This window comes from Silurus aristotelis (assembly GCF_946808225.1).
Source record: "Silurus aristotelis genome assembly, chromosome: 2".
NCBI classification, from domain to species: Eukaryota; Metazoa; Chordata; class Actinopteri; order Siluriformes; family Siluridae; genus Silurus; species Silurus aristotelis.
In genome coordinates, this window is record NC_139575.1 from 12,998,614 (window position 1) to 13,019,173 (window position 20,560).

Below are 20,560 nucleotides of genomic sequence, written 5' to 3' on the forward strand. Positions count from 1 at the left end.
GAAATATTATAAAATATTATTTTATATATTAATTAACCAAGAATGCATTTTGTTTAAAATAAAAACTGTTAAAATGTTGATCACAAATGTTAATAATAATAATAATAAACTGCTTTAATAAAAAAAAACAACAAGCAATTTTATGTTTTGCATTTCTTCCCCCTAACTGTACCGAAATTAACCAGAACCGTGACTTAAAAAACAAATAGTTTGTGTACTGTTACACCCCTAATATACAAACACAAACACACAAATACACCATACATACCATCCTAAAAAAGCATTTTTCCACAATCACCTAATGTATGTACAATCACAACCATATACCAAATTCTAGTGGCACTGGACTTTGAATCCAGGGGTTGTGGGTTCATGTCCTGGCCACACCAGGCTGCCCCTCTAGGGCCCTTGGGCAAAGCCCTTAACCCCCATGGATAATGGGTTGTGGGAATAGGGATAAAGTGCTCTGCCATGAACAGTCCCATGACCAGCTTCGAAAGGAGGAGGGTTGGTGTTAGGCTAGCAACCAGACCCCGTAACAAAACTGCTACGGAAACGGCAAGTATCAGTCCCTTGCCTCCCAATGCACCTATAGAAATTTATAAAAAATAAAAACTAGGATATTCAACTATGAATTATGCACTGTAGATAAAAGTATGCAAAAGTGATCATTTCAAAATACACAAATCTTCTCATATACATGACACTGTATGAAGTGTTTACATCACCACTTACAAATGGTTTACAGAAAGCCTTGGGCTGTGAATAATAAAAGCAAAGTGCTTAGATTATAGGAAGAAATAAACAGAGAATTTGTGTTGTCCTTGTGATATATATGTTTAAATGAAACATAAGTGTGGAATAGATACATCTCAATGAGCTCTGCACACTTAAAAAAAAAAATCACTTAAAGACCGCACAGCCAACAGCTGACCAGTTGCAAAAAAAGTTGGCAACTACAACTAAGCCCAAAAAATGGCTGTTAACCAACATCAACCAAGTTAAAGAGTGACATGGTCAGAGACCTTCTATCTCCAATAAATGTTGTTTTCTGTTCCCCTCTAGCAGCAGCAGGGGGGCAGTGTCTGGTAAACAGCTTGGTGGTTAATATCCTCTGAGAAAGCTGCCAGAGTGCATCATTACTCTAATCAAAACAGCTTCATTACAAGCAGCCACATTGCCCTGCTATCGTTTTGTTTATGCCAGGCCAAGTCCGTCATCTCCTAAAATAGTCTCTCTGGACTAGCGGATGATACTAAATTCAGTACCGAACACCATGAGAGAACTCATAGCAATATGTTTGTCCTTGTGTCTCATCGAGTAAGCAATATCCAGGTCTTAAATGCAGTTGAATCATCACAAAAAGAAGAAAAAAAGCTTTAGTTGGGTAACTCTTCGAATGAGCTTGGCACAGCTTTTTTCAATTATATGAAATGAGACCGCTGTATATTGAGGTAGTCCTTTTACGGATGTTCTCTATCTATAAAGATTTCTTTTTGCATTACTTTTTCTACAATAAGAACACAGTGAAGTGCTTGACCCCGTTCAGAAAGAGGCTGAAGTGGTGCAACAGGAAAGCAGTCACCCTTCCGTCAGAAGATTGCAAGTTTCATTAAAGATGATGCCACAATAATCTGTGGTCAGGAGCAAAAGAAAGCGAAATTGGCCGGGTGTGGGAGGCACAGCTACACCCTCCTTTGTCGAACAGAGAAACACTAGTCATTTGTGGGCATCTGGAAATGTATTTATGCAGAAAAATTTGTAAGAAATTTCCCGAGGTTTTTTCCCGCTCTGTGAGATACGATAAGTTAAATTGTTAGCTGTTGTGTGATAGGTGAGCACTAGCTAGTGGGAGGGAATTGGCAAATTGTTTCCTGATGTACTGCCTTCTCACAGTTTGGTATTTTCCGAGTCGCTCTCCCACTGGCATGCCTTGTACACACGGCCTGCCAAGAGAATGTCAATTGAGGTGGGTGGTGGGAAAAAAGTGCCATCATTAAAAATCCTTCATTGCATAGTTAACCTGCTCCCTGGGCATGGAGTGAGTTGCAAAATGCTATCACCTTAGAAACAATTCTTTATTTTAATTCACTAAAAGGTCTTGTATAAACTGCGCTGAAGGAAACAAGATGCTGTTTTACAGAATTCTTGGCTTGAAGTGAACCGTGTTATGGATAACATGGCATGGCCTCTGTGTCTTTACTCTCTTGCCATTTCTCCTGTGCTAGTTTTATGTATTGCATGTTTTCATCTGTAAAATAGTTTTTTATTTGAAACTGTTTGTGCTGCCATCTTAGCTGGGACTCCCTGGTATAAGAGATCTTGTATTACAAAGGAACTTTCTTGGCTAAATTAAGAATGAATAAATAAATAAATCACTGTACTAATGACTGCCAACTTGCCAGCTGCTTCCAGTCCTCTTGCATGTAGCCGTTGTCACTGGTTACCCTGCATGGCAAACCAAGACTGTGCAAGTCCTCCATTGCTGGAACACAGCCTCTTTGTTACTACATGTAGTAAGTGAATGACATGTGGGCCTCAGGCTAATATGTCAGTAGGTCTCATAAATGCATTGGTCCCCAGAAACAGTCCACATTTTGCCTTGACAGTAGTCAACCACTGTCCCATTTCCTTGCAAAGTCTAAGAGAGCACGCCTTGATTATGCAAGAAATAGGTTGGCAGCTCATGCAGCCAGATCTAAGGAACCAGCAGCTGCCTGTACCAGATGAGGGTACAGTCATAATGGGCCTTTCCCTGCCTTTTTGAATTAAGTCAAGCAGTACTAACAGGAAATATGAAGCCCTAGTGCCATGTTAAAAATGTCATCACTTTGACCATGGTTTTTATATTTGAAAATCAGCCAAAATGTACGGCAGTGGTGTGCATGGATAAACTTAATAATAATAAACTTAGTCTCCCTTGTCACCCATCCCTTTTGTCCCTGTCCCAGAGAGACAGACTATATACCTCTTGATTTTGCTCCTATGTTTAATTCATATGTAGATAATGAACCATAGAAAAATATGAAATCTTGACTACTGAAGTGTTTATAATGAAATTTTTTTTATTCTTTTTAAAATTAATTTAATTACCAATTTGTCAGATTTATTCTGCTTTTGTTGCAGCCCTAATTAGCAATAAGAAAATAAAATGTGTTTTTATCTCAATCTTACCTTTAAACTTCACACCATGAGGAAAGGCATGCTTTTACATCAAACTATTAAGGAATCTGGCTCCTCAGGAGTCTGAATGTAACGGCGTGTTAATATGGGATATTGATAACGATGCAGCCTGGAGAGATGATGCATAGCCCCCTGCCTATCGGTCACGCAGCACCTCATCTACTTTTATATCATTTGCTCGATTAAGATCACCTGCAGAAAGCCTAATGGGAGCTGATGTGATCCTTTCAGCCTAAACAATTCATACGTTCTCTTTATTTTGAAATACAAAAAAAAAAAAAATCCATTAGTTCAAGATTTAGAGGAGTGGATGAACTTTCAAACTTTCTAACCAAGCCAAATGTTAACGCATCGCTAAACCCGTGCTAGAGGCAAGCCGTGGATGAATATGAAATCTTCAGCCTCGCACTGCTAATGGAGGCAGGTTTAATGTTAATGGAATGAACAACCCCATGGTGACAAACACCATAATAAATTAATTATGCTGACTTGTTGCAACAACATTCCCTGTGTAAAACGGAGTGGGGGCTGTGTGAGCTTCAGTGGTCCTTTCTTCCCTCTTTTTACAATCTGTTTTTTCCCCTACTGTTGTTTCAGCACCATTGCTCTAGCAGAGTGAAAACTCCTCCAGTACACCAAGCCTGAGATTTCTTTAAGTAACGGGTTTTTGAGGCCAAATGACCAATAAAATGAAAACTGGTTGATTTTTGATTACCGGAGTATTCATTTAAAAAAAAGAAAAAGAAAAAAAGAAATCACTCATAGTTGGCTGCTTTTAGCTACTCCCCTCCATAATCCCCTGCATTTACCCTACATGCACTACACATTAACTAGACTTTAAACTACCCCCCAGTGAGCTGTCCTAAAAATATCCCATATGTATCGTATGTACAACATACGTATATAAAAGTGTCAGACAGTGTTTGAGTGATTTGATTACTAGTAATGCAATACAGTCATCTCTCTGTCTCTCCATTTATGTCAGTCAGCATTTATAACACATATGGACAGCTCACTGAGATGGATCAGTGCTTTAAGCTTTTAAAGCATCTAATCATAAGTTTGTTAGTTCTAGTCCCAGCCCTGCCAAATCAACTCTATTGGGCCCTTGAGCAAGGCCCTTAACCTGAATCTGCTCAGATCATTTCCAATTCTATGCCAAATGAGTAAATATAAAATGTGCTCTTAGAGCTGGCATTATAACAGCCGTAACTTGCTTAATCTTGCAGTCTGTCAGCTTTAACAACCTACACATTTAAGCTTTGCCTATAATCCTGCAGTAAGTATGCCTATTAAAATAAAAAAAAAAACCCAAGTCAAAGCACAAAAGAAAAAGGCCAGAGAAAAATATTCAGACAACAAAAACAGACTGTAGTGCACTTAGCACTGACCAGGTCGGCAAGAAAAAAATACAATAAAAAGGCAGCCGAGTACAGAGCCATAACTAGAGCAGGAAGGATAAAAGCCTAAAACCAACCATCAATGAAATCTCAACAACTGCTACAAATGAGTGCAGGAACAATTTACCATTTACAGCAAAACATGGTATCAACAAGCAGCAAAAACCAAAAGCCCCCAAGCCACAATATTCCAATCCAATATGTCAAAGACTCAAATATTCCTATGCCACACTAAATACCGCAAGATATCCAAGTTATAATGTTGACCTCCATGTTTAGTTATATCCAGTCTCTTACTAATTATAAATAGTTGTAACAAATCTAATGAGAATATTAAAGTCCACTGAGGACATAGATTGATTATGACAATCTTGTGAATTCCTGCCCTGTCCTAATTCAGAACATCAAAAGTGTCCCTTAACTGCTTAAAAATACTTCAATCCACCCTTTTCTACCTTGTATAATTTGGATTTTTCCACTGCAAAACAATCTAAATAAAGTTATTTAAGAACTAAATGTAAAATAAACTGTGCTTTTCTTCACCATACAGATTCATCTAATGGTTGGGGCATCCAAGTCAGTGAAGCATCCAAAATCCACAGATTTCATTCTAAATAGTAGTAAATAGTAAAGTAGACACTCTTAACACAGCTCTTAGTGCTTTCCATGTGCCAACGCAGTGTTCGTGAGCTAGCAAAAATGAACACACCATGTCACCATCAATGAGTATTTTATGATCTATGAATTTGGTTGCCTAACCACAATGCATTTAGTTATCTGATATTGTTATAATATATATAATATTACTATTATAAGATTTCCACAGTGACTCACAACAGCTCAGATACACCACATTTATCAACATTTTCTAAAAGGTAACGAATAAAACAATATGAAGTGATTGAAAAAGAATCCACCCTAATCATTGCTAATACCAATAATAATTGACGAGGTTAACAGTTTAATAAAAATTTCATCATAGAAGCACTATCTTTACTTTTTCTTACAAAAGCTAAGTCCAAAAAAAAACACGAAAAAAAGGTGCAACACTTTGTCAATGAAGACTTCTTCCATAAATGCTAAAAAAATTACCTCAAAACAACAACAAAAAAAACTTCACCATAAGAATTCCATACTTTATTTATATAAAGCATTTATCACACAAGTCCTTACCTGTCAAAGTTGCTACAATAATAACAATGATGCATTAGTTGAGAACAAAAACCTGGGATTTGCCCTCAAGCCAAATGTGTTGTCAAAGTTGCTGTTCAACAAAATTTAGAAAATCATCATCATTGGGCCAATCAGAATCTAGAAAAAAAAAAAAAAACCTGCACATTGCACCTTTAGTATGGCATGCAATAGGATGTAGGAAAGCAAACAATTTAGCCTTCATTAATTATTGAAGGTATGTCTTTTGAAGTATCGATGCATGGGAAGTAAAATAGAAGGATAAAAATCTGCTTTCTTGTTAATATACAGTAGTGGAAGCAGGTGAAGGAATTGAAATCACCAGTTCAGAGCAAATAAGATGAAGCAAAATGGTTCCACTGATATTTCTGATTAAGAGGAACAATCAGCATGGCAGTAGGTCTCGCTGTTCGATCATGAGATAAAAGTCTTTGTGGGATATAATCTGGTCTCACTTCAAACCCAATAAAAACATACTTCAATATGGAAAAAAACTCTCTTAAAAGATAAATACAAGAAGGCTATGCAGGATAATGATCAGCAGGTTTAAATCCAGAATTCAAAACAAATACAGGGGAAAAAAAACACATTCAGGTGTCCAAATTAGACAAGAGCTCAGCTGAAAGTGAAAGTAAAGAGGGACTGACAGAGATATGTGAAAGATCACTTTCATGTGCAGCTTGAGTTCTTGAACTGAATGGGTATCTGGTGACTCCTCACACCTCTTGGAGCGGTCGGGATTTAATGTGGAGTAGCTAATCTAACGTGCTTCCCTGAGGCCCAAAATGGCCCTTAAAAGCCCGGGGTTTTTTACTGAATGAGCCGGCGAGTGAAGGAACACGGCCAAAAACACAATCACTTCTCCCTCAATCCACTTAAAAAAAAAAAAAAAGCACTCTGTGAATTGGCTCGAAAAACATTTAAAGTGCTGACGTTTCTGGTGGACGCTCGTCTTTTTTTTTTTTTTATCGACATGAGAAAGGAAGCAAGACTGACAGACAGAGAAAGGCTTAGAGAATAACAGAAATGCTGAGTCAATACCAGCAACTACTGTCAAAATCCATCAGCAAGTGACGTGAGATCTCTAGAGATCTCCACTTGGGATGTGTGTGATAGCATAGAGGAAGCCATTATTAGACAAAACACCCTCATTACATCACAATAAACAACAACAGAGTGAGTACGTGCAAAACCTGTTGCTTCGGAAACAAAAAACAGAGCAATTTTTCTAAAATGATTCATAAAACATTTATATTTTTAAGATATAGTTCCTTTAGCTCCCACTATTAAGGTATTGGGGTAGGTGTTGTTATGGTAACTCCTGCGTCATTGCCTCATGTCGAGTTAAATGACCCTGCAGCCGAGCTAGTAATGGCTGCCGTGAGTATTCACCGTTTGGCTTTTCACTGAATAACCATGCTGGAATAAATCAGAAATAATGACGGGAATAACATGTACTTCATGAGTCACATCCGATGAAAAACAGCTTGTAGTACTGAAATGGTCGAAGAATTTTAAATCTAGATAATTGCAAAGTAAAAGTGCATGCTGACCCAAGACATTTCGCATTAACACATACAATATGCGTGTGATGCTGCTCTTTACTTTAGAGGCAAAATTTGAAAGAGGAAATATATACATGAAAAAGCACACAGTTTGGATTATAAAGGTGAACAATGACTCATTTTATTTGTGATTACAATTCTTAACTAGTTTTAGACATTTGACTGTTCATGTGAGTAAGAAGCATCGCTTCTTACAAGCAATGCAGTCTTACAAGAAAAAGCTCTAAACTGGTTTAAAACAAGGATAATGAGTGAAATATAAAGAAAAAGCATGAAAAACTTTACACGTCCTGATTTATCTACTCGTTATGACCTTCTGCCTTTACTGCCTCATAGATGCAGATACTTCCTAATGTGTTTGCTCAAGACCTCGCTTGGCATTATGTCTTCTGCAGGTATACCATAAAGATGTGCACTTCCTAAAACCAGTTTATGCCCAAATTTTACTTACATCAGTATACAATCTCATCTGGAAAGTACAGATTTGAGACCTGTTGCTGTAATTCTAAAAACTTTGCTTATCCAAGGCACTTTTTTCATCATATTAATCATCTTTTATAGTGAACAACTATATCATAATATAGATTTATAATCTTGCGAGAGAAAAAAGGACAGGCTCTATTTTCAGTCCGGTTTCCTCTCAAGGATTCTTCCTCAATGTATACAGGCTAGAATTGTACAACCCAAAAACAGAAAAAGTGTCTTTGTTTAAACAAACATACAGTGGATTCTGAATGTGGACATATTTCCTCTGGGAAATAAACCACGAACCTGTTTGTGCTCTCGAATAAATGAATATTCCAAAGAAAATCAAGGTTTCAAAAAACATCATCAAGTTCATAAAAACAACATAAAGGAACTCAGCGCAGCATGTAAAAAAAAGTCTGCTTTCTGTCAGTCATGAGATGGAGGATGCTGCAGGAAAGGTTAGCAAATGTTTACAAGACACAGATTTATAGGAATTTCTTTGCACTATTCTCATTATTCTAAAGTTACAGCTCTGCTTTGTTAGACCCAATCCCACCTGCTTCTGACAACCGACCAATACAACCAACCAATCCTGTGATGTTTTCTCACACAATTCATGAAAAATTTTGCCAATCTATTTAACTTGTGTAACCTTGACCAGAATATAGATTTTACAAAATGAGTAAAGTAATTGAGCAAGTGAGCAACTTTTGGGTTGGGTCTCACAAGATACAAACCTCTACTACAAATGAATAGCAACCTGAATAGTGTTTTGCAATCTTCTTAATAATTTACTCACTTACCCCAAATCACTAAAATAAAGTTATATATTACAGCATGTGATTGATAATAAATAAATAAAAGATGCCCTATTTGATCAATCAGTTACCTCAGATATTTGATAATGTAATAATTCTGTAAGTCTATTTAACTGTTATTATAAAATTATTTATTATTTTTAGTCATCATTGTGGAGCAGCGTTTCACTGGCCTATAAATCTGACATGTGCAAATTGAAAAAAACGTCACAAGGCAGGTACAGTGCTCACACCTAAGCCGATTAGATGACATTTCTGTATTTTTGTTCAGGTGAAGAATAACTGCTACCCAACTTGTAACTGTCAGCTCATTCTCGTGCTCTCTCTTGCTCTCACTGTCTCTCACACACGCACACACACTATAATTCATCATGTCATTGACCTCAGTGGTTAAGGTGCAAGTGACCAAAAGGGTTTAATCAAAATCCCTAGCCTGCTAGTCACTCTAGACACCTAACACTCAAGTGGTCAGCTCTGTTCTGGGATAAAAATCTGCTACTTAAAGAGTTTCCGATAAAATCATCTGTCACATAAATGCCAGTGTAAAAGAAAAAAATGGCAGGTTATGGGGGGGCTCCAAGAGGTTTGAATGAGGAATCGAGCAGATTTGAGGACTTCTGCATAACATCAGGCATGATTTTGATTAGCAGGTATGATTGTTCCTGTGTAGGAGGAATAAAAAAATAAATAAAAAGATCGGATGAGAAAGATCACACCTGGGAAGAGCTGCGTTCTCAGGAAAGCTGTTCAATGCTGCACAATCAGCAAGTAACAGCTCACGTTCCCACTTGGGCTACAGACCATCTGTACTGCTACAGTGTGTATGTGTGTGTGTGTGTGTGTGTGTGTGTATGTGTGTGTGTGTGTTGGTGTATGTGTGCATTTAAGAGCTCACCTGTGCTGTGCTCAAGAAAAACCTGTCTCTCTACCAAAAGAGTTCTTGCTTAACTAGTAAGTTTCTGTAGCTTGATGAACGTGTTCAGGGTAAAGGGCTTGTGAGGAACTCTTCTCACTTTGGTGATTATTTGCGTGGATTGTGTTTTGAGCACACACGCTCGAGACTAACCGCATGGCTGTGGCTTGCCTCCAGAGGCCATAATTATGCGGATTTGTTCTGCTTGCACTTATAGTCTCGGCAGATCAATCGAAAAAAAAAATTATATAAAAAATAAGCATGCACGCTAAAGCCTGTTACTGGAGTTTTGGGGGGAGGATTTTGAGAGAAGTGCTGTTTGAGGGTTAGATTGTCTATGCTTCTGTCATCTGCTGAAATTCCCATCACCGTGAACAATGTGCCCCTTTACTGCCACCACCTCCCACCCTCTTCCTCCAGCTCCCCCTCCAGCCTACTCTGCTAATCAATTAGGATGAGAGACACATTTTCATGCTATTGGTACATAGTGAAACATTAATGTATCTGCTGTAATGAAAGTGCCTTCAGGTCTCTGCCTCTACTGTCTTTTTTTTTTTTTTTTTTTAGAAAAATGATAATGATACGCTCCCAAACATACACAATGTACCCGTGTTTAAGCAAACGCTTGGCAGGTTTCCTGAACTGAAATAATTTTCCTATGTACGCGTCCCGACCGCAAGTAATCATACTTTACATTCGGTTTACCATCAAAAAGTGAAAACGGAGAACCTCTGGGCATTTTGACAGCCACTATCTGATTACAAACAAAATAAATTCACCCTTTATCTGTTTCACAACAACACAAAGCTCTTCAAAAACCTCTTAGAAGATTTCCCCGGATAGATTTTAAGAATGCTTTTGAAAAATACCATATTGGTGGTCCAGAAGAAGATGCAGCACAATTTCATGTACAACAGCAGATGTTTTACCACAAGTTCATCATGTGTGTGTGTGAGACACAACTCTGCGTTCACAAGAAATGGCAATCAAGAAGAGGGTGTTTTGTAAATAAAATTACAATTGGCTAAAAAAAAAAAAAGTGTTAATTTCCCCTAAATATGAAAAAGACTTTTGGGACACCCTGTATTTATGGTTTCTTACAAAGCTGGGGTGTCAGAATATGCATGTTATTCAAATAAAATAAAATAAAAATTTGACAAACCCAAATTTTCCTCTTTTTTGGGTGATTTGATTTGCTTTTTTATTCAAAGGGTGTTCAGTGGGGTTGAGGTGAGAGCTCTATAGCTGGCCAATCAAGATCCAATTAAACCATATATTCATAGAGCTGGCTTTGTGCACAGGGGCATTGTCATGCTGAATCAAGTTTGGGTCTCCTAGACCAAGTGAAGGGATATTGTTCCCAAATCCAAAGGTATCACATACAATTGTGCCTCCAGCGTTGTGGTAACAGTTTCTGGATGATCCACATATTGCTGAAAAAAAAGCCAAGTGTCCCAATAATGTTATTTATATAGTTAGTCAGACAAATGCTGCATATTATATCATCAGCAATCCAATGCACAAATAATCCATTTAATTAGCTTATTAGGATCCGGTATGTTGAGACCTTCCTGCGATGCACCTTAAGGACAGGCACTTCACATAAAACTACTATGCAAATTTGTCACAAAATTATTTAAACCATATTTAAATATTTGGTGTACTGCTTTCTGACGTTTTTTTTATCTAAATTACCAGCATTCCTCGGCAATGTGTGTGTGTGTCCCCCCCCCCCCCCAAAAAGAATTGTCACAGCGAGCTCTGACAGCAGCTGCAGCATGTTTTCCTGTGTTTCATTTAAAACAAATGCAGCCTGTAACCACCAACATTTGACAATTAGTCAATTTCTTAAACATTTGACAATTAGTATTCCCACCTCATGAAGATTATGGACTTTAAAGAAGTAGATGCCAAACTCGCAAACATCCTGAACCATCTAGAGATGTACCAGTGCCAATTGGATCCCACTGCATGTGTGGAGTTTGACATTGGACCTCCTGGAGTGTTTAAAGGCTCTGGCATGGAGAAGCTGATGCTGGATCTGTGATGATCACAAATGTTAAGCTCAGTAGCATCTACTTTTATACCAAAGACTGTAGAAAGGAAATTTACTTATAATCTTATACTCCAGTGCTCATGTTAGTTCTCACTTTCCAGTGTTCTGTATTGTTGAAAGATTTATGATCAAACTCTTGATGTCACCGAAATGAGGATGGTTCCCCTTTTGAGTCTGGTTCCTCTCAAGGTTTCTTCCTTATAACATCTAAGGGAGTTTTTCCTCGCCACAGTCTGCTCATCAGGGATAAATACACAGCATTCACCTTGACTGTTGATTTCTGTAAAGCTGCTTTGAGACAATGTCTGTTGTGAAAAGCGCTATACAAATAAACTTGACTTGACTTATTGACACACTCGTGTAAACCCTTATTATGAGGCTCTATATGTAAAACTATATAAACGAGCAAGTGAGTAAATAGATAAATAAATACATATATAAAAAAATATATAAATACTATTGATTTTAGTCATTTACTAGCAACCTGGGCTTAAAATACTGTAATATCTCACACAGAAAAAATAATAATGAGGTTATGACTGATCTGAAGGTTAAAGTCCGTTCTCAAAGACCCACTTGGCAGAGCTAAAATTCAAACATATGACCTTCTGACCTTTCTCAACTGAGCCAACTCAAAATGCTAGGCTAAATGACACTGATTCAGTGCAATCATTTAGTGGTGTTCATTCAATCCCCGCATCACCACACACTAATAAACTCGTAACCTTCAAGTTCAGTTACACTCTGCATCAGCCAAATAAAAAAACAAACATCAACTGTGTTATTTCATACCATGTATGATACTATATAGACAAATGTATTGGGCAATTTTCTAGCCATATGTGGTTCTTCTCCAAATTGTTACCACGAAGTTGGATTCACACAATTGTATATAGGGCATCTTTAGATGCTGTAACATTGAATTTTCTTTTTACTTGAACTAGGAGACCCGAAACTGTTCCGGCATGACAATGTCTGTGCACAAAGTGAGCTCCATGAAGATGGATGAATTGGAATGCTGACTACACCCCAGGCTTTCTCACTCTGACTTTAGTGACTTTACTAATGTCCCTGTGTCTAAATGAGTACAAATTCCACAAGCACACTCCAAAATCTAGTGAAACATCTTCCCAGAAGAGTGGAGGTTATTATAAACGCAAATGGGGATTAAATGTGGAATATGATTTTTTAAAAACAAATACAAATCTCATGGCCAGGTCAAACATGTGTCCAAATAATTTCACTTTAAGGTTTATAGGTCTAAATTCTAGCTAACAGGTAACTCCTGTAAAAATTACAAGGGGGGAAAAAGTGATTTTATTACTATTTACTTTTATTATTTAACAATAAAAAAATTATAACATAATTTGCAAGTACACTTTAACCTATTAGCAAGCACATGTAACATTCCTGCACCAAACATACCCATACACACAGCTTACCACATTCAATACATATAACAGTCACGGTGCTGGTAAGAACACAGGAGTTCCTCATACAGCAAAAAAATAATAAAAAATGTTTAGTAAAAAATGCATTTTACACATTTTCCCAAGTGTGTCTGTGTGTGTTGCTGGGTCAGGGGAAAGGTTGTCTACTTCTCAATTAAGTTTGCTTGTAAAGGCTTTTTTCGCTTCTAATATTATCCAAACAGATCTGCCTTGTTAATGCTGAGGGAAAGGGCCATACGTCAGAGCAAAAAGCTGTAAAATGACATAAGGCGTTGTTTTTATTTTCTTCATAGTCAGGAAAGATCAAGGTAACATATGGTATGGGTGTCTAAATGAAATGTGACAAGCCGTCTGCATCTGGGCTACAATCTAAACTAGTACAGAGGATATGATGAGAATAAAATGTGGGACTCTTGGTTTAACGAGCATATCTGTAAATAAGAACTAAGCAAAATGCAGATGCTGATCTCTTTACGTGAATTAGGCTCGTTCTGTTCCAATATTGATCTGCCAAGACCAGAAAAAACTAGTACGGTGATTTAAGGCACACTGGTTGATGTTTGCCAAGAAAAGAACATGTGTTGAATTTGTCATTTGCTGTACTAGGTTCGAGCATCCAGCCGCCAGCAAGCTTATTAAATGACTCACTTATGTTGTGCAGCTGAAAAAGAAAAAAAAAAAAAAGAAAAAAAAAAAAAAAAAAAGAGCAGTATTATATTTATTTCATTATTTCCTTATCAGGAAATCAATATTTCGTCCCAACCCTGCTCTATATGACAAGTTTAAGCATCCCTGTCACACAGAGTAACACACAGAATGAAAGCACAGAGGAAAAGGAAAGCCTGTTGGTCTCTCTGATACTCAGTATCATCATCTGCATGTCTCCCTCTTTTTTCCTGTCTTTGTCATTTTCGTCCTATCTCACTCTAGAAATGAGGAGTTCGCTTAATGTAGTTGTGAGTGAACCACAGAAAGCAACAGTAAAAACCCCTCGGCTAAAGACAAAACTCAATCATCAGATGAATAGGAGGAGGAAAAAATGGAAAACTCATTAGGGAAAGATGAGAGATTTGAGGAAAACGAGAAAAAGACGAGGGTATATGGTAAAGAGGGATTATATAGGAGTATAAACGAAGAGGAGGACAAAGGAGTGACGAGATGACAGGAAATGAGGATTAAGAGGTGAAAAAAGAGAAGAAAAGAACAGACAGAGAAGTAAGATGAAGAATAGAGAAGGAAAAAATGAGGTCAATGGAGAGAAAGACGGGTGAGACTTACAAGACTTTTTTTGTTTCTTTGATGGACAGCGATGAGTCACCAGCAACTAACTAGAGAGAAAAAGAAAGAGAAGATAGAGAGATACATTATAGTGTGCAGGTTAACAAAAAGACAATAAATCCATGGCAAACTCCACAAATAAGTTCAGCATTTGTCATTTTATATTCTTTACTAATGCACACAAGAAGAGTCTTTTTTGTCAAACTTCACCAGTCCTTTCTCCTGCTCGAACCCCAGTAGAGGATTGTGGGATATAAAAACTCTAAAAATAAAACTAATAATGACAGCAATAACAAGAGGGGGAGAAAAAAAAAAAAAACACCAGCGCGCATGCACACGCACACACACACACACACACACACACACACACACACACACACACACACCCCATGGTAAGGGAGCTGTTCGTCTGGTCTATTTCTAGAGAAGTGTGTATCCTGTTTGGATGCTCAGGTAATAGTGGGACGGAGTGTGTGGTGTTTGCTCTCTACGGGCCCACACACGCGTTCCCAGCTCACAGAGCAACTCCTTTGTTCTCGGATAAATCGACACTGTCAGGTTTCCCACGTTATCAAGAGACCAACGGGGGAAAAAAAGGAGTGGGAGCGGCGCTGCTACACGCGATCACACCGTTTCATTTGACTGTTATCGCTTCTGTGCCCTCCCTCCTTCAGTCACTCCAGTTTTTTTTTTTACTTTACTTTTCTATCTGCAATGTCTGCACAAGCTTTCTTTGTAAAACTCTGATCAAGGATGATCAGAATACAGAAATCTCTTTGTGCTCAACCAGATATCCAAACGTTGAACGTTACGTTCACATCGTCTGCAAACCGAGAAATGTAAGAGTGTCGTGAATCACACTGATATTGTATAATTACAATGGTTTTACAAATCTTACAGATTCACACATTTCTGATTTGAATAAGAAATTAGGAGCAAGGATGTACATCCAGGAACTGATAAGGAACAAAAAGTACACAGAATACGTAGGCAGGAAAAAAAATAATGACCCAAGAACTTATCCTCACTAAATTTAACCACAGTAACCATTAAGAAAACTTTCTGGCCATTTTAAATTTTTTGTTTAATGGAGGTAAACAAATTTAACAACATCTACATATTATATATATATATATATATATATATATATATATATATATATATATATATATATATATATATATATATATATATATATACATAAATAAAAATATATATATATATATATACATAAATAAATAAACACACACACACACACACACACACACACACACACACACACACACATAAAAATAAAGGCAGGTCCTGATGTAGGTGAGGTGAGGAGGCCTGGGGTGCAGTCAGTGTTCCAATTCATCCCAAAGGTGTTCAATAGGGTTGAGGTCGGAGCTCTATAGCAAGCCACTAAACATCTCCCACTCCAATCCATGTAAACCATATCTTAATGAAACTCGCTTTGTGTGGAAATCTTTATGCTATTGCATCCAAAGACATCCTACCCAGTTAATGGGTAAGATTCACATACAGCTATATCATTATAGCTCTACATAAATGTATTTATGTAGAGCTATAATGATAATAATCAGAAATATCTATTTTGGTTATGTGAATATTTACCCACACATGACAGTATGTTATCTGATATGTTAATCTAATATGTTTCATTATAAAAAAAAAATGCCATTGTTTATATAATGTGTGGCTCAGGTTTAATTAAAAATGACAAGAATAGAGTAACATGACAACACGCATATCATTGCTGCCTGTTGATACCCGATATCTCCATACCTCCCTGTCCTCTACATCTGCCTCTTTAAAAAAAACTACCTGCATGTCTTCCTTCAACACATCCATAAACCCCCTCCCTGGCCTTCCTCTTTTTCTCCTTCCTGGTGGCTCCATCCTTAGCATTCTTCTGTTGCTATACCCCATGTCTCTCCTCTGCACATGTCCAAACCATCTCAAACGGGCCTCTCTCACCTTGTCTCCAAAACGATCTACATGTGCTGTCCTTCTAATAAACATGTTTCTAATACTGTCCATCCTCGTCACTCCCATCTCAGCATCTTCAGCTCTGCAACCTCCAGCTCCACCTCCTGTCTTTTACTCAATGCCACTGTCTCTAAACCATACAACAAAGCAGGTCTCACTACAGTCCTTTCACTCTTGCAGATACCCTTCTATCACTCCTGCCACTCTTCTTCACCCACTCCACCCTGCCTGCGATATTTTCCTCACTTCTTTAACACACTCTCCATTACTGTGCACTGTTGACCCCAGGTACCTGAACTCCTCCACCTTCACCACCTCTTCTCCCTGAAACCGCATCACTCCACTGCCCTCCCTCTCATTCACACACGTCTTACTGCTACTGACTTTCATTCCGATTCTCTCCAGTGCGTACCTCCACCTCTCCAGGCTCTTCTCCACCTGCTCCCTACTCTCACCACAAATCACAATATCATCAGCAAACATCATAGTCCATGAAGACTCCTGTCTGAACTCGTCCATCAACCACTGCAAACAGGAAAGGGCTCAGGGCCGATCCTTGATGCAGTCCAACCTCCACCTTAAACCAGTCTGTCGTTCCTACTGCACACTTTACTGCTGGCACACTGTACTCATACATGTCCTACACCACTCTCACATACTTTTCTGATACACTTGACTTCCTCATACAATACCACAACTCCTCTCTTTCGGCATCCTGTTGTACGCTTTATCTAAATCCACCTCTTCTCTCAGCCTGGCTTCCACTACTCTTTCTCATAACTTAACGGTGTGACTGATTACTTCATTCCCTTGTTGTTACTGCAGGTCTGCACATCTTTCTTATTCTTAAAGATCGGTACCAGCACACTCCTCCTCCATTCCTCAGGCACCTTCCAGAATCTTGTTAAACAATCTTGTTAAAAACTCCACTGCCATCTCTCCTAAACATCTCCACGCTTCTACTGGTATGTCATCTGGTCCAACTGACTTTCCAATCTTTATCCTCTTAATCGCTGCTCTCACTTCCTCCTTACTAATCTTATCCACTTCCTGCTTCACCATCTCCACACAATCCAACCTTCACTCTCTCTTATTTTCCTGGTAATCAGCTGCTCAAAATACTCCCTCCATCTTCTCAAGACACTCTCCTCACTAGTCAACACATTTCCTGACCAATCGGTAAAAATCCTTTTCTCCTTCCTTAGTGTCCAACTTCTCATACAGCTCCTCATTTGCCTTTTCCTTGGCTTTTGCCACATCCCTTTTCACCTGCTGCTGCATCTCCTTGTACTCCTGTCTACTTTTCTCATCTCTTAAAAGGCTTACATACTGTATGAAATATAGATCTCTACCCTTGTACACTTTACCTAGAAAGAAAATCCTAAATAATCCTATGGTCTGACCAAAAATTTAATTCCAAGACAAAAGAATCCAAATTCATGCGACCAGTTCCTCTAAAACTGATTTTTATAGCTGCCTAATTAAAAAAATGCATCTGTGGTGAAGAAAACACAGCCTCAGCGGATCTCACCCAGAACCGAGGCCAAGTTTCCAGACCGGTGGAATGACTCACCTAATAAATTAAGGCGACTCCAATAAACTCCAATAAATTCTTCATGGCTAGCAGCCAGTTGTCGAAATCCACAGCCAAAGACAAAATTTACTGCACTCACTTCCGCTTGACAAGCTTCCCTCATCTAATCATTATATTAATTATTATCATTATAATAACCTTCTGCCAGCCACTTGAATTAAAAAAAAAAAAAAAAAAAAAAAAAAAAAACATTTATAGCTAGAATTCTGCACTCATCACAAAGGATTCTGCTGTTCACTAGCAGTTTTGTCCTCCAGAAAATTTGAGGCTTTTTACTCTTTTACTATACTATTTTAAGCACAAATGACAGCAATTTGATTTCAATTCCAATTCCATTAAGATAATTGAGGTTAAACCTTTTTTTTCAAGTGCATAGACAAAGGCGGGGAGACAAATTCTCACATTATCTAAGTCATTTGCAGAGGGAGAAAGGGGATCTCAAATCATATTTAAACAATACGGCAATTCAAGTACATTAGGTCATTAACACATTTCTAAAGAGGCTAATCTGTCAAAGGAATGCAATTTAGCTACTGAAAAGTACTGCTTCTTTTACATATGGGAAAAACTCATTGCTGGAAAAAAAATTATAATTTCTTTTGCTTTCTTGATCCAAGGTGATGTACATCGCTCTGTAACGCACACAGGCTAAATGACCTTCACACTAAGAGAATAGTGGCCTTGCCCATATGTCACTCATTTTAACAAACTCAAATGCTAGAAAGCACAAAAAAAGCAGTTTGACAGCTATTCTCTGCTTCCTCTGCTCCATGGTCCACAGTTCGACCCAGAGTTCGAGTTCCAGGAAGATTTTGGATGGGATTTCCTCCGGGACCCTAGGCTCCTTCAACCTCTCAAAAACAAGTTAGGAGTTGGATTGAATATTATGTGTCAGTGTGGTGATGGACTGCTGTCCCATCCAGGGTGAGTTAGTTGTTACAAGATGTCTGCATAAATTAATAAGGACTGTGCATTGAATTGAGAGATGATATGAATTAGCCACAATGAACTACTCAGTTTTAGCAAGTAGAAAGTTAGCATATAAAAATAATAATAATAATAAATTATTTCTTAAATATGGAGACTGGAGACATATTAAATTAAGCCCAGAATAACTGAATGGGGAAACATTACAAGTGCAAAAAGTTTGTGATACAATTAGTTAATAAGTTAATATGCTGAATAGAAACATGGAGCAGGTCTAGCTGAGGTTTACAATAGCTAAAAGAGCAGGACACTGGTGATTAAAAAAAAAAATTATAATAATAAGGTTAATTATTGGAGCAATACTGCTGGTTACTGACTTATTCCTGATAAAACATGCCAAGTGCTCTAAGAATGATCTAACTTGACACACAAGGAAAACTGCTCATATCTTGAGCCAGTCATGCTCTAACCACTAGACAATATTCAAAGCCTTTTCATTGGTATATTTTGTAACACACAACTTTTCCAATCATGCGAGCTGCAATTCACAAACATGCAACTAGCTTGTCAAATGTTTCTTCAAGCTTTCAGTGTGAAATCTTTTATCCAATTTGTTGTGTTTTTTTTTTTTTATTTCTTTAACTATACCTCTTCCCCTTCACCCAATCATACACACCCATTTTAGCTTCGCTCCAATTCATGGTACAGAGAACACCTGCGGTATAAACACACTCGGCTGAAAAGGTAGCCCTGCTGACATCCAGTGAAATCACCTTTGCCTTTTACCTTGCGCCTTTTACAGGATATAAATGGGAGTGACTCTCTTGGCTGCAAGAGGAGAAAATAAACACAATGAGGGTTAAACGCCACCACTAATGCGTTCTGATAAAGGGTTAGACAGCCATTAGAGGCAGGAGGTCCTCGGGGACTTTGCTAAGCTTTGGCCTTTATGTCAGTCAGAATACTTTTTGTGATCCCTTTCAAACCCAGATTTGCCCAGATCCCAAAGAGCAAGCTGTAATCTGGATGAGCAATCAGATAAATTTAGTAAGTGGGCATGTTGCAAGTGATTTACAAAGAATAATTCCGCGAATGATGTCATAACAGAGGCAAAAAAAAGTCTAAATGAGATTTGAGTGTATATTAATTGTTTTCAATCATTGTGGCAAGATCTCAAGAGCCTCATGGAACTAAAACAGAAAGTCATGTATGAGGCTGATTAAAGAGATGCTGGAAAATAAAAACTGCACAGAATTTTACATGAAACGAGAAAAAAAACCCGACATGAGTGGGTTTGCTGTTCATGAACTCAATATGATCTGTTTAAATGCTGTAGATATTGGAGGTTTTACACCTTGCAGCAAATATATCTCATTCAACAACAGTCATCATTTTAAAAATCTTACTGATTTCTTCTCACACTGTACATGACCTCAAGTTAAAAAAATGTCCATGTTTGATTATAGAAATTGTGATTATAGAAATACAATTTAACTGTATGTGTGTAGACAGACAGACAAAAATACTGGATTTATAGAAATAAATACCTTAACCAGGAAATTAATACCTTAACCAGGACATAAAGGCCAACTTATAACATTTTGACAGCCTTGCTCATTATTAACACCTAGTGCCCATAGACCCAGTGCCCTATGTGACTTTCAACCTCAGTAAATTGAAATGCATGTAAAATCAAATATCATTTGCATTTTCACCAGCAATGA

At 37.8% G+C, this 20,560-nt stretch overlaps 1 protein-coding gene across 8 annotated transcripts in view; it reads right to left on the bottom strand.

The window, feature by feature from the left end:
* Nucleotides 1-20,560, bottom strand: part of lpp (LIM domain containing preferred translocation partner in lipoma) — a 244,430-nt gene that overhangs the window by 153,126 nt on the left and 70,744 nt on the right. For 5 of the 8 annotated variants that reach the window (XM_083569446.1, XM_083569443.1, XM_083569444.1 and 2 more), the window contains one exon: nucleotides 14,324-14,373. The exons of the other annotated variants lie outside the window; for them this stretch is intronic. The gene's annotated coding sequence lies outside the window, so the exon portion shown is untranslated. The remainder of the gene's footprint in view (nucleotides 1-14,323; nucleotides 14,374-20,560) is intronic. 8 annotated transcript variants of the gene reach the window in all.